This window comes from Bubalus bubalis, chromosome X (assembly GCF_019923935.1).
Source record: "Bubalus bubalis isolate 160015118507 breed Murrah chromosome X, NDDB_SH_1, whole genome shotgun sequence".
Lineage (NCBI taxonomy): Eukaryota > Metazoa > Chordata > Mammalia > Artiodactyla > Bovidae > Bubalus > Bubalus bubalis.
In genome coordinates this window covers 63,859,522-63,875,155 of record NC_059181.1, presented here as the reverse complement: position 1 = coordinate 63,875,155, position 15,634 = coordinate 63,859,522, and the positions used below count along the sequence as shown (strand labels likewise).

Sequence of the window (15,634 nt, the reverse complement as noted above, 5' to 3'; positions counted from 1 at the left end):
GGAACAGTATTTGATGGAGACCTTGTAAGAACACAGACCTACCAACCTCACCTGCCATAGAGCCTGATGGGCCCATTTCCACTCAAGGGTAGAGAGATGACCAGGCTGGAGGAGGGTAGGCTGGCAAGACGACTAGGGCAGAGAGGATGTGAAAGCTCCAAGGACTGGACCATCCACCTCTAGCTGCCAGGGTGCACTCTGCCCCAGGTTGGCATCAGACGCCTCTCCTGACCTCCATCTCAGCGGCTACCCTGAACTTTCCTCCTGTGTTCCCTGTACCATCCCTCTTGCTCCCCAGCTCACTGGGTCCAGGCTCTATCCTCAAGCCCTTTGCTGAACCCAAGGAAGGAGAAGCGAAAGTATTGGTGCCTGAGCCTCAGGGGTGAGGGCTAAAGAGGAGAGGAGGACAGTGTGCAGGTTCCTGCATGCAAGGTGGCACTGGGGAAGGGGGGCGGGGTAGGGACTCCATTGAGAGGGCAGGGCCTGGGAAGGGGGAAGATGAGCACACCTGTGCCTGTTTTCACCTGCTGAAGTACACGTGCAGGCAAGGTCACCAATGGCAAGTCAGGGGAGGGATCGAGGGTGCTCTGACAGGAAAGCAGAGTGGTCAGGGCAAGCAGGACAATGAGAACAGTGAGAGAAAGGGGATGGATTGGAGCTCTGTGAAGTGGTCATGAGTTCCTTCTGATGGGGAGGCAGAACGGCAGTGGTGAATGGGAACCGCCAAATCCCAGAGGAGGGTGTTTTGAGAACTGTAAGAGGACCTTCAGGGGAAAGGGAGGATGTGGCAACATGGCCAGAGAGAGCCCACACAGAACACAGACTGGGGGCACTCCACTGGCCTGATGGCCTGGATGGTAGTAGAGGCTGACCCAGAGTCCCCACCACAGGATGGCAGAGGTACTGTTCTTGAACAGGCTCTGATGTGGGGCAGCTCCCCACATCAGCTCCCCAGGCCTCGCCCCACTCCCCCAACCCCTACCCCCCAGAGAGAGGACAGAACACGAGAAGTCCTTTAATCAAAAACTGCTGTGAAACTGGGGCAGAGAGGGGGCAAAGCAAGGGGGAGAGGATGCCCTGGTGGAGGCAGAACAGGAGGCAACAAGTTTGGCCACAGCTCGCCGGCCCCGAAGTAACAGCTGCTCCTCTTGCAGGAAGATGCTGGGCTCAACCTGTGAAACAGCAGTCAGGGAACAGACTCAAGCCAGGGCCAGCCCACAGCCCTGCTCAACAGCCAGGACTGTAGGAAGGGGTATGGTGTGTGTAACACTCACTTCAAAGGACCTGGAACTTGTCAGCCAGGTACTGCATGGAGGCTGCAACAGGGAGAGGCATAAGCAGGCGCACCAGACAGAGGGGATATAGAAGCCTGTCCCCCTGTCCCCGTGGGGAACCTCCTGGCCCTGAAACCTGAAACCCACTCCCCTCCTAGCCCTGATGCAAAGAGCTCTGGGCCTGATCACTCCCCACCACCTGAATTAAATGTGGAGCCCTTTCCTAAAAGGAAACAAAATGTGCCAGCAGCTCTCAAGCTTGGGGCCACACCCAAACCATGCAAACAAACAATCCAACAAGACCCTTAGAGGCCACACCAAGAATCAGTTAAAGGGAAGGATCAACAAGGCATCTCTACAAGCCCAGTCAGAAGGAGCTCTCTAGGACTCGTCTGGATGGCAGAGTGTGCTCAGAGCCCACACAGTACTTTGCTACTTGTCCACACGCCCAGCTGAACATGCACAGCAGGCTCCAGGATCAGGCTTGCTAGGTTCTCCTCCCCACAGGAATGCTGATCCCTGCAAGGCCTCCTGCACCGGCAGCCCACCCAGCTTCTGCACTAAGAATCCGCTGCTCTCTGTCCCTGGTTCCTCATACCAAGTTGCTCCTTAAGGTCGTCTATTTCTCTCTGTAGCACCAGACACTAGGCCAGCAGACACAGGAGGAAGAGAAATGGTTAGTATACACTCGCCTCCCCACTCCTCCTCCTCTTCTCTCCCCCGGGCCCTCCATCCCAAAGCCAGGTGTCCAGACTGGCAAGGGAAAGACTTTCCTCAGTGGAAAGGAGGTGGGCTCCCTCCATGGGGTGTGGGATGGGGATGAGGGAGGGGGGCCCTCACACATGTCCGTTGAACTTGGACCCAGATCCCACCATGGGGTTTGGGTGTGCATTTCCAGGAACCAGAGGAAGTATTACCCGAAGACAGCCCTGCCTTCCGGGTGGCTGCTGTTTCCTTTCCAGTCTCGGGGAATGGTCAGTTGGTTCCTGGTCACCTGAGAGGGAAAGGACACACAATCCAGCTTCCCAGGCTCCCAGTGAGGTGGAAAGGGCCAAGCAAGGTCTAACGCAAGGTGAGGCAGCACCTCTCTCTGCTGGCAACAGGTCTCCCCGGCTCTGCCCGGCAGCAGAAACCTTCTCTCTGGGCCTGACTCCCCTGTTCCCCAGGGGCAGCATTTTCACCACTGTGGTTTGAAAATCCCATGGTTCTGGGTTCAAGCTTCCCAGAGCTGTAGCCACAGCCAGCACCTGGCAGAGCAATGTGGGCCAACAGCACTTCACAGAAAAGGCTATTAACCTGCAGGTCTACACCTGGAGTAGCTGTTGGGGCACTGCCACCAATCACCTCTGCCAAACAAACCCCATACAGAGGATGATGGGGCCAGGGCCAGGCCTGTTGACACCCTGTTTCCCATGGGAGAAGCTGCCTGGGAGCAAGGCTGAGCCCCCAGCAGAGAGAGAGAGACAGAGAGAAAGAGGTTTCTGCCCTCACCCCTGGTCCCTTGCTCTCATATCAAAACCCAGGACACTCACCTGAGGGTTCAGGCCCTCTGGGCATGACTTCTCCTCAGTTCAGGGCCATGGGCTCTGAGTTTCCTGGATCCTGCGGGCCTCTGATGTTGAGGTCGCCATGGCTTGGTTCTCCATGATGCACCCATGGACAAGATGGCCATGGCCTGTGAGTGGGCAGCTAAAACAAAGGTTTCTCACCGATCTGGACTAAGGATGTGTGTGTGTGTGTGTGTGTGTGTGTGTGTGCGCGCGCGCGCGTGCACGCACGCACATGTGATGTGGGACCAGGCTGAGGCACGGGCTTGGGAAGAGAATTGAAAGGCTGATCTCTTTAGCACATTCTCCGTCAGTCAGCCCCAGGCCAGCAGGCAGAGCTGAGATGGGGACAACAGTGTGGCACTGAGAAAGCCGGGGCCCCTGCAAAGAAGGTTTGGGGAACAGCTAGGAAGTAGGATTCAGGAAAGTGCTGCGTCTAAACACTGAAGCTCTATGAAGCTTTTAACGGGTCCCCTTGACCCAATTCGACTACCAGCCCTCCTTTCCACTCCAGTCCCAGCCTCGTGGAGGAGGCTGGAAATAGGCCAAGGGTGGAGAACCAAACTCAGCACACCCGAAGAGCTACCTTAACATTTGTCCCTAGTAAAAGGACCCCAATCTGGCATCCTAATGACCCACTGACGGAGGGGCACCCAATGGCAACCCCTGAGGGATGGAGAGAGGGAGCACGGGTGAAGACGTGTGTCCTGGGAAGGGTGGGAGGGGGAATAGTGGGGAGAGAGGAGGGCCTGGCCTACTCACTTGGCCCTTTGGGACTGGGTCTCTATTTGGGTCGTTGTCTTCTCCTGCCATCACCAGTGCAGACACCACCTGCCCCACCTGCCTGACCAAGGATTTCTTCCCAGCGCCCGCGTGCTTGGACTCTTTGGTTCCCAAAGGGACCAAGGTATACCTCTTGGACCTCCCATGCAGCAGGATGCCAAAGACTTGGGGGAAGGTGGCCGGTTCCAGGGGAGTGGCTGAGATACCCTGCCCCCAGGAAGGGAAGGTTCCCCCAGGGCAGGTTTGGAGGCTCCCCCAAGGGATTTTTTTCTTCTCCTGGGCCCCTGCTTGTCCTGCCTTTCCACAACCGATGTGAGTCCTCACAGAGCCAAGCATAGGAGAGTGCCTGGCACGTTAAGGAGATACTCCCTGCCTTGGACATTCGAGTGTCTGGGTGTGTCCTCGGGATCCTCGGGGCTGTTGAGCTTGGCCTGGCCTCCTTCTTTGGGATACATGCTCACCCTCATTAGCTCTATCTCACTGAACTCATCAAAGGACTCGAGGTCAGACAGCAGCCCAGCCGAGCCTTCCGCGGAGGGCCACTGGTGATCCACAGCCACGTTCAACCTACTCTTAGTGCCTCTCTTAGGGTTCCCCCAGGCCCGGCCCACCTTGGGCCCACTGACCTGGAGAGGGCAGACAGCAACCGGGGCCACTTCCCCACTACTCTGGGCGGCCGCGCCTCTACCGCCGGGACCCGCCTTGAGGTCGGCCCACAAGGCGGACACTTCACCAACAGCGTAGCTCTCCGGGGACGGGTATCTGCCGACGCCCAGCACGTCCAGGTCGCTCAGCTACCGCAGGATGGCCGCCACTGTCTCGTCAGCCAGCTCCAGGGCGTCCCCCTTGTCGTCAGCCGAGGAGCCAGGCCAGCCTTTGCAGCCCCACAGCACCAGCCCTCCGGCTTCCAGCACCTCCTGCTTCCAGCACCTCCTGCTCTGACTTGAAGCCCTCAGGGTCTGGGAAGCCACCTCCGCCCTCATCCTCGCCGCTTCGCGGTGCCCCCGGCTTGGGGCCCGGTCTGGGTCCCCGTGGGGCTGCGGAACCGGCCTAATGGACGCTGGTCTGCTCCCCGCCCAGTGGGCCAAAACCTGCTCCCCAAACAGACACCTCATCATCCCGGGAGCTCATGTCACGATCTGGGTGGCCCCCGGAACTGGGGCGGGGACGATTTATCACCCAGGTCCCGGTGGCAGTGGTGGTGGTGGTGGTGGCAGTCAGGGCAGGTGAGGCGGGCAGCGTCTGGAACGCGCCATCAAGCACCACAGGCACTGCACGCAGGAGGTCGCCACAAATGACGCGAGGCTTTCAGCATGCCTGGGACGGCTGTGCCACTGCCTCCTCATTGGTCCGGTTCCCACCAACCAGCACGCGCCTTGTTGGCCCGCCCCCTCGAGGCATAACCAATGGGGTCGAGGGCCTCCTCTGGTTTGTTGCCAAGCCTAAAAGCCATTCCGGCAGTTGGCGAGTTGGTGGGTGAAGGTCATGCTGCGGGTGTACCTCTGTCAAGCCTCTCGTCCCACCTCCTCCTGTCCCACCTCCCCTTTCCGGTTAGAGACACAACCCTGAGCCCTGACTGTGTACAAAGTGGGTGGAGCAGGAGGAAGGAGGGTACTGAGGGTGCTGGTCTCCTGGGAGGCGAGGATGAACCGTCAGGACGGAGGCACTAGGCGCCTAGCACATGCTGAAAGCATTTGCCATCCTCCCTTCCACCGCGAGCCTTACGACCCAGTGGGAGAACAGGCAAAAGAATCCCACAGGCAGTGATCAGTGATCAGTGGTAGGCGTACTTTCTCCATAAATGGCCAGATAGCAAAGAGTGTCCTGCTGCTGCTGCTGTCACTTCAGTCGTGTCCGACCCTGTGTGACCCCATAGACAGCAGCCACCAGGCTCCCCCATCCCTGGGATTCTCCAGGCAAGAACACTGGAGTGGGTTGCCATTTCCTTCTCCAATGCATGAAAGTGAAAAGTGAAAGTGAAGTCGCTCAGTTGTGTCCTACTCTTAGCGACTCCATGGACTGCAGCCTACCAGGCTCCTCCATCCATGGGATTTTCCAGGCAAGAGTACTGGAGTGGGGTGCCATTGCCTTCTCCGAAGAGTGTCCTATTTACTGCTTAAATGGTCTGATTCAACTGCTCTATTAGATAGGTGATCAGATCGTCCCGGGCCTGTGTTCTCAGCAAACATTATTTGCAGGTGGATCTGGGGATAGGCTGGGCTTGGCCGCACTCCCTCAGCTCCTCCTCCACTCCGAAGCAATTTAAAGAAGAGGGAATTCCAGTGGCCAGTACACACTGCAAAAGATGCTCACCACTGACACTCCTGGAGGTGCAAACTAAAACCACAAATCGGTTTTCACACTCTAGGTTTGTGATCTTCAAAGAGGTTAACCATTCAGAGGTGGGAGAGGTTAAGAGCCAGCCCCTACTGTGGTGTTGAAAAGAGCCATTTAGGTGGGTAATTTGGCAGAATCCAGGAAAAGCAATGGTATACAGCATGGACTCTGTTCCTGGCACTCCTTTAAAAGTGCTTCTACTCTTCTACAGTGCTTCTACTTTAAGCACTGTAGCTAAATAGTAATGCATCTTTGCACCAATCCTAGGACTTAAGTACCCACTATTACTGGCCTCTTACAGGAAACAGGTACAAGAGGTTTAGCTACTGGCCCAAGGTCATTTGGCTCGTCTGGATCAATGGCAGGATTGAAACCAGGCAGTCTGGTTCCAGAGTCCTCGCTTTGAGCCAAAGACCTTAAAAATGAAAGTAAAAATGAAACGCTAGTTCCTCTATGTTCAGGCAAGTCTGCTGCCTGGTACATCTTCTAGGGACATGGCTATTACCTGTAGTGCACAAGAACACACGCACAAAGATGTTTGTGATGGGAAAAACTGGGAAGACTCCAAATTCCCATCAGTATGGAGATGGATGAATGCAACGTGGTGTCACATCCAGCGGATTAAAACCTGGCAGTCCAAAGGAACACATCAGGCCCCATGCACAGATTTCAAAAGCAACCTCCTGACTGCATGCTGCAAGTCGCTGAATTATGGAGTTGGATTCACACTGGTAACTTGAAACACACACACAGTCAACTGTATCTAACATTTCAGAATTCATATAAGTGTATGTACAGGTATGTTTTCAATGTCCAGAAGGAAGCACAACCAAGGCCTACCAGTGCCGGTAGCAGTGGGTGTAGATTACCAGGTGTCTCTCAGATTTTCCTGAAACTGGAGATTCCTAGCTTCCCTCATGTCTGGGAACTGGTCTTTCCCTTGGTAAAGCCAAGGAGTGTTAGAATTTAGGCCCTGGAGTGTTAGAATTTTTCCCTTGTCTGCCACCCAACCCCTACTCCAACAACCAGCCCTCCATTTCCTCCTACCTTCCTCCCTCTCTTTCCCATTCATACTCCTCTGTCTTCAGTCACCTCTCCCTCCTGCATCCCTCTCTAGCTAACCTCCTGGAGAAGCCTGGGGTGCCTGAACCCCTCTTTTCTGTTTAACTCAAAGGCCCAATTTCTCTGGGTCTGCACCTGAGAAGCAGGCCCTGCTGGAGAAGGTTACAGAGCAGAGGAGATTGGGCGCACTGTAAATCTTCAATCCTCCTCCTCAAGCATGCCCCTCCCACCATGGTTCCTGCCTGTGTGTGGATACCACCCTCTGCCACTTCTCCCAGGGACTTTTAAGGTCATGGCGTGCTGGTTCAGACATGCTCAAATGGATAAGGAAGCAGAAAGCAAAATCTCCTGCATCCACCAGTTCCCTAGGAAACATTACTGGTGGATCCAGTGGAAGCCTCTATTGTCCCTCTCACCATTTCCATTCCCTTCCTCCCTCCCCCATAGAGAGAATGCTAAAACTTCTTCTCACCACCTCCACCCTCTTCATCCCTGTGGCTCTCCTACCTCCTCTTTCCCTGCATCCCATACATCTCCAATGATGTCCCTGGTCTCTAATTTACCCCTCTATCCTCACCAGGATCCGATACTGGTTTTGACTTGCTCTCTTGTCCTGGGGTGGGAGCCAGTGTCAGAGGTTCCTCTTGGCCTTCATAAGGTGATAGCTCATACCCCACAAACCAGTGATCCAATGTGAGGCTCATTGGTCCAACTGCCAAGTAAATCACTTAGAATTATTGCCTTGGGCACTGGAGAAATGACCACTGTGTCAGTCCAGGGACCCAGTCAGCTCACTGTGATCTAGTCTCTATTTCCCAACTCCTTTTAATGCCAGCACCTCATAAGCCACATTCTAAAGGGGCGCCATCATGACACTTTGGGCCTCTGGGATCAATGTCAGCTCATATCCTGTGTTCAGTAGTAGTAGAAGTGTTTGGATATTTTTCCAGCCTCAGTGTACCATCACCTGAGAAATGGCAGTCATTCTCTTTAGGAAAGGATGTAACCCACTGCCTTGCTTCTGGATCCTTCCTCCTCAGGACTCATCCACCTCTTCAGTGGGGCCAGTCTCTAAGTTGGCTCAGGACCAGTAACTGAGCAAGAGATCATGGCTTTTTAGTGGGACAACTGCCCTCCTTCTCTTGCATTCTTGCCTATATCTGGCTGTAGTTACCCATATGGAGCCATGCTGTCTGAGCCATCTTCTGAGCTTTATCCCGGTCAAGCAGGCACGCTTGACTGCCCCTCTCACCTTGCTGGTCATTACTGGAAATGTGTTCCGCTGGCATGTCTTGATTAAGAGCTGCCCTCTATTACATCAGAGTTCCTTGGTTCCCATGGGTGGTAATGAGCCCAGGGCAGGACCACTTTTCTTCCATCATCAGGACTGGCCTGCAGAAGGGCACAACCACCAAACTTCTTAGTGATGCTGGGGCCCCTCTCACTAGAATGCTCCTGATGGCTTTGGTGAGTGATGAGCCCTCTCAGCCCTACAGTGGGACATAACCATCAGGCCACATGACTGGCCTCACCTTTCCTATCCATTCTAGCATGTCTGCATCACTCAACCTTTTTGTTCCTTCCTCTGCCATCTGCCAGTCCAAGGCGGCATTTCCACTTCTCTCCTTATGGGCCATCACTTTCTCAAAGCTTCAAAGGACCAGTCTGGCAGTGAATTTCCTCCATCTCCTGGACTCCTTGCCAGTGTGTTAAATCCCATGGTGTGATAGAGCATCTCCACTCAGTAAAACTTGCTTATCCGATCTTATATTCCAGTCCCCTTGATCCAGCACCCTCAAAATCCTGTCCCAGGGATATTGTCCTGCTCCTGCCAGGACAGGCTAGCTATTTATTGCAAATCCCTTGGTGTATCATTTCTTTTTCCTCTTATCGGGCTCAGCAAATCCCCAGTGCATTTATGGAGAAGAGATGGGGGGTTTCCCTGGGAGAGGCATCTGTTGCTTTGTGGGCGAGCAGACTCTGTAGCATCTACCAGCACAGGGCACGTGCTAGCTCTTGCTAGAGAGGGAAGGGCCACCTGCAAGCTCTGAGACCTCAGCTGGTAAGCTCTGGAACAGGGGAACCAAGTGGCACTGGAACATATCTATTTAACTCAAATGATTGTAGTGATAGAGGATTAGAGGAACAAAAAGACATGAAAAATGTATAAAACTTATAGCAAAACACATAAATCTATCTATATTATGAATTTATTAAACACGCAAATCAAAAGGCAATAATTGTCCACTTGATGTAAAAACCAGGTTCAAGCTTATTCTCTTGATAGTGGGTATACTTTCAAATTAATGACATAATCTTTTCAGAATAAAAGGGTAGAAAAAATATACTAGAATTAAGCATTCAAAGACTCCTGTTGTATCCATAACAATTTCAGAGAAAGCAGACTTTTCAGGCAGAAAATGTTACTAGAGACATCATTGAACACTTTATAGTGATAAAAGGATCCCTTGATTAGGGAAACATAACAATTTTAAGCTTTATGCACATAGCAACAGAGCCTCAAAATACACGTAACAAAACTTGACAGAATTCAAGTGAGAACTAGGACATTCAACAATTATATCTGGAGCCTTTAATATTCTACTCTAACTAATTGATAGAAGATTACCAAGGAGACTTGAACTGCATTCCCTATTAACTCAAGATAACTGGCATCTATAAAACATTTCATTCAACAATAGTGGAATGCACATTCTTTTCAATTTCACATAGATCATTCTCCAAGATAGAATATATTGAAGGCAATGAAACTAATCTCAATAACTTAAAAAGGATCTAAATCCTACAGAAGTATTAGCTCTATATTGGTGGAGGTGTGTGAGATGACAGTACCACTTTCAAAAGCTTCAAGGAAAGTGAATATCTTAGAGACCAGCCAGCTTTCTGTTAGAAGAAAGAAGGTAAGAGGAACATCTAGAGATGTTGAAGATACTGGGGAGTATCTTCACTGTCACTTAATGGCCTTGTTTCCCATTTCCCTGAGACTATAGGGTAATCGGAAGAAATCTTTCTTCCTTCCACCTAAATGTTTTCCTCTTTTGAAGATCATTTCTATCAGCATATAGTCATGTCATTTCTCCTAAATTAAAAACTCTTTTCTTATCCCATTTTTCTTTCAGCTATCCCACGTTTCTAAGATCAGCTTTATAGAAAACTTCTTGAAAAGAGCTGTGTATACTCACTGCATCAAGTTCCTCTACTCCCATTCACTCTTCCTCCCTTTTCTTTTTCACTTAATAAATCTTTACTGAATGCTTTCCATGTGCCAGGTACTCTTCCAAGACCTCAGACCACAGCAGTGAACAAGACACAGTAAGTTTCTGCCCTAAAGGAACTTAATATTTCTGTCATAGGCTTATCAGTGGTATTTTCCAAATCTTCACATATTCACTCCTTTGGTCTTGGAGATCATTTTGTTAATTGGTATTCCAAAGTTAATCATTGCTAAGGGTGCTGCATTGATCTAGAACATTCCTTTGCCTAGGCCCTAAGTGAGATATTCAGAGAAGGCAATGGCATCCCACTCCAATACTCTTGCCTGGAAAATCCCATGGATGGAGGAGCCTGGTAGGCTGCAGTCCATGGGGTTGCTAAGAGCTGGACACGACTGAGCGACTTCACTTTCACTTTTCACTTTCATGCCTTGGAGGAGGAAATGGCAACCCACTCCAGTGTTCTTGCCTGGAGAATCCCAGGGACGGGGGAGCCTGGTGGGCTGCCATCTATGGGGTCGTAGAGAGATGGACATGACTGAAGCGACTTAGCAGCAGTAGCAAATGAGATATTCTGTTTACTGGAACTGCCCCCTCCTTTTTTTCTGCTACTACAATGTTTTTGATGGGACATAGCCTCCAGGAGCTTCCTGAGAAAAGGTACATGGGAAATGATTTCTTTTGAGATTTTGCATGAGCAGAGTTTGTCTTTGCTTTACACTTATTTGACAGCTTGTTTTATAATTTCAGGCTGAAAATTTCACCAAGATTTTTTAAAGGCATTGATCTAAAGGTTTGTAACTTCCCTCGTGTCACTTTTGAGATGGGTGGTGTTATTTTGAATGCTATTTTGTTTCCTAATTCTCTATATGTGACTCATTAACATTTTAAATAATATCCTTGAAATTATTATAGTGAAATTACATTTTTTTTTGTTTTCAGCACCATGAATTTTAACACATGAATAAATTTTTGTAACTATCACACTAATCAGGGTATAAAAGAGTTTTATCATCCCCCCAAAATCCCTCTTCTGCCCTTTGTATTCAATCCATGCCCTCCATCCCAGACCTCTGATAATCAGTTATCTATTCCCTGTCCTTATAGTTTTACCTTGTCCATAATGTTAAACAAACATAATCATACATTTTGAGATGGGTCTCTTTCATTTAGCATAATGCATTTGTGATTCATCCAGTCTGTGGATATATCAACTCTATCCTCTTCATGGATGTACCAGAGGCTGTTTAATCCATTCATCTGTTGGAAGATACCTTGGCTGCTTTCAGTTTTTAGAGATTATGAATAAGATTGGCATGAACATTCATGCACAGGTGTTTTTGTAAACCTAAGTTTTCATTTCTCTAGGGCAAGTACCCAGGAGGGGACTGATGCCCCATGTACTAAGTGTGTGTGCTTAGTCGCTCAGTCACATCTCACTCTTTGTGACCCCATGGACTGTTTGCCAGGCTCCTCTGTTCATGGGATCATCCTGACAAGAATACTGGAATGGGTTGCCATTTCCTCCTCCAGGGGATCTTCCCAATCCAGGGATTGAACCTTGTGTCTCTGGCATCTCCTGCATTGGCAGGCAGATTCTTTACTACTGAGCCACTTGGGGAAACCAAGTGTATATTTACCTTTTAAAGAAATTGGCAAAATGTCTTCCAGAGTAACTGTACTATTCTGCATTCCCTCCATCAATATATGAACATTCCATTTGCTTCAGATTCTCTCCAGCACTTTGATATTGTCAGGTTTTTGTTTTGTTTTGTTTTGTTTTTTTAAACTACAGCTATTCTAATAGTATGTAGTGGTATCTGATTGTGGTTTTAATTTGCAGTTTCCTAACAGCTAATGCAGAGAAGGCAATGGTACCGCACTCCAGTACTCTTGCCTGGAAAATCCATGGATGGAGGAGCCTGGTAGGCTACAGTTATGGGGTCGCTGGGAGTCGGACACGACTAAGCGACTTCACTTTCACTTTTCACTTTCATGCATTGGAGAAGGAAATGGCAACCCACTCCAGTGTTCTTGCCTGGAGAATCCCAGGGATGGGGGAGCTTGGTGGGCTGCTGTCTATGGGGTCGCACAAGAGTCGGACACGACTGAAGCGACTTAGTAGCAGCAGCAGCAGCAACAGCTAATGATTTTAAACATTATTTTGTGTGTTTTTTGTGTTTATTTGCCATTCTTATGTCCTCTTCGGTGCATTGTCTGTTTGGTCCTTTGCTTGCTTTTTAATTTAGCTGTTAATTTTCTTATTGTTGAGTTTTGAGGGTTCTTCATATATGCTGTGTGTTTTGGATCTTAGTTGGATGTGTAATTTACAAATACTTCATTGTGAATATCTGTTCGTCTTTTCATTATCTTAATAAGCTTTCTCAGAATAAACGTTTTAAATTATGATAAGATAAAATGTAGCACCTTTTTTCCTTATGATTTCTCTTTTAAATTTTACTTATTTATTGATGTGGACCATTTTTAAAGTCTTTATTGAATTTGTTACAATAATGCTTTTTGTTTTTGTTTTTTTGGCCATGAGGAATGAGGAATCTTAGCTCCACAACCAGAGATTGAACCCACACCCCCTGCATTGGAAGGCAAAATCTTAACCACTGGACCGCCAGGGAAGTCCCCCTTACAATTTCTTATTGTTCATGCTTTTGGTGTAATGTCTAAGAATTCTTCATGTGTACACAAGTCATGAAATTTTCTGTTTTCTTCTAAAAATATTATAGCTTTATGTTCTACACTTAAAAATATGATCCATTTTTCCTTTATTTTTTCTTTCAGTTTTATTGAGATATAATTGACATACAGCATTATATAAGTTTAAGGTATATTAATCATAAGATTTATTTACATACATCCTGTAATGATTACTATAGTATAATAAGTTTAGTGAACATTCATCATGTCATATAGATACAAAATAAAAGAAATAGAAAACAAATTTTTTCTTTTGAGGAAAACACTAAGGATTTACTTCTTAACTCTCATATATAAAGTCGTTATAATACAATATATAACTGTATTAATCATGTTGTATATTGCATCCCTGCTGCTGCTGCTACTGCTGCTGCTAAGTCGCTTCAGTCGTGTCCGACTCTGTGCGACCCCATAGAGGGCAGCCCACCAGGCCCCGCCCTCCCTGGGATTCTCCAGGCAAAAACACTGGAGTGAGTTGCCATTTCCTCCTCCAATGCATGAAAGTGAAAAGTGAAAGTGAAGTCACTCAGTCGTGTCCGACTCTTAGCGACCCCATGGACTGCAGCCTACCAGGCGCCTCCATCCATGGGATTTTCCAGGCAAGAGTACTGGAGTGGGGTGCCATTGCCTTCTCCGATTACATCCCTAGTACTTATTAATCTTATAACTGGAAGTTGGTAAGTGTTGACTGCATTTATCCCATCCCCTCTGTTCCCACCCTTGCCTCTGATAGCCACAAATCTGATCTTTTTCTATGAATTTGTTTGTGTTTGAGGTATATTAGACCAACAGCACTATGTTAGTTTCTGGTGTGCAATACAGTGATTCAGTGTTTCTATACATTTCAAAATGATCGCCACAATAAGTCTACCATCTGTCACAATACAAAGATATATATTTATTGACTATATTCCCTACACTGTGCATTTCATACCCATGATTCATTTACTTAGTAACTGGAAGTTTGTACCTCTTGTTCTTGTTTAGTGGCTAAGTCGTTTCTGACTCTTTGAGGACCCATGGAATGCAGCACACCAGGCTTCCCTGTCCTTCACTGTCTCCCCAAATTTGCTCAAACTCATGTCTATTAAGTCAATGATGCCATCTGACCATCTCATTCTCTGTCGCCCCCTTCTCCTCCTGCTCTTTTTTCCTGTGGCTCCTCTTTTCCAATGACTCGGCTTTTTGCATCAGGTGGCCAAAGTACTGGAGCTTCAGCTTCAGCATCAGTCCGTCCAATGAATATTCAGGGTTGATTTCCTTTAGGATTGACTGGTTTGATCTCCTTGATGTCCAAGGGACTCTCAAGACTCTTCTCCAGCACCATAGTTTGTAAGCATCAATTCTTCAGTACTCAACCTTCATGGAACAACTCTCACATCCATACATGACAACTGGAAAAACCATAGCTTTGACTATGCAGATCTTTGTTGGCAAAGTGATATCTCTGCTTTTTAATACACTGTCTAGGTTTGTCATAGCCTTTCTTCCAAGGAGATATCATCTTTTAATTTCATGGTGGCAGTCACCATCTACAGTGATTTTGAAGTGCAAGGAAAGAAAATCTGCCACTGTTTCCATTTTTTTCCCCATCTATTTGGCATGAAGTGATGGGACTGGATGCCATGATCTTTTTGAATACTGAGTTTTAAGCCAGCTTTTTAACTCTCCTCTTTCACCTTCATCAAGAGGCTCTTTATTTCCTCCTCGCTTTCTGCCATTGGGGTGATATCATCTGCATATCTGACATTCTTGGTATTTCTCCCAGCAATCTTGATTCCAGCTTATGATTCATCCAGCCCTGCATTCTGCATGATGCAGTCTGCATGTAAGTTAAATAAGCAGGGTGACAATATATAGCCTTGACAAAATCCTTTCCCAATTCGAGACACTCTGTTGTTCCCCAGTTCTAACTGTTGCTTCTTGACCTGCATACAGGCTTCTTAGGAGGCAGATAATGTGGGTCTGGTATTCCCATCTCTTTAAGTATTTTCTACAGATTTTTTGTGATCTACACAGTCGAAGGCTTTAACGTTGTCATTGATGTAGAAGTAGATGTTTTTCTGGAATTCTCTTGCTTTCTCTACAATCCAACGGATGTTGGCAATTTGATCTCTTGTTCCTCTACCTTTTCTAAATCTAGCTTGTACATCTGGAAGTTCTTGGTTCATGTGCTGTTGAAGCCTAGCTTGTGGGATTTTGAGCATTACTTTGCTAGCATGTGAAATGAGCGCAATTGTACTGTAGTTTGAACATTCTTTGGCATTGCCCTTCTTTGAGACTGGAATGAAAACTGACCTTTTCCAGTTCTGTGGCAATTGCTGAGTTTTCCAAATTTGCTGGCATATTGAGTGCAGAACTTTAACAGCATTATCTTTTAGGATTTGAAATAGTTCGGGTGGAATTCCATCACCTCCACTAGCTTTGTTTGTAGTATTGCTTCCAAAGGCCTACGTGACTTTACACTCCAGGATGTCTGGCTCTAGGTGAATAATCCCACCATCGTGGTTATTGGGGTAATTTAGACTTTTTTTTTGTATAGTTTACCTCTTCTTAGTCTCTTCTACTTCTGTTAGGTCCTTGCTGTTTTTGTCCTTTATTGTGCCCATATTTGGTTCCCTTTATCTTCCTCATCTATTTCTTTCATCCCTTACTCCTCTCTCTTCTGGAAACCATTTGTTTGTTT

The 15,634-nt window shown here is 48.0% G+C and overlaps 1 pseudogene; it reads right to left on the bottom strand.

Moving 5' to 3' along the window:
- Positions 1–999: 999 nt before the first annotated feature.
- LOC102405864 lies at positions 1,000–4,735 on the bottom strand (annotated as a pseudogene).
- Positions 4,736–15,634: the final 10,899 nt, after the last annotated feature.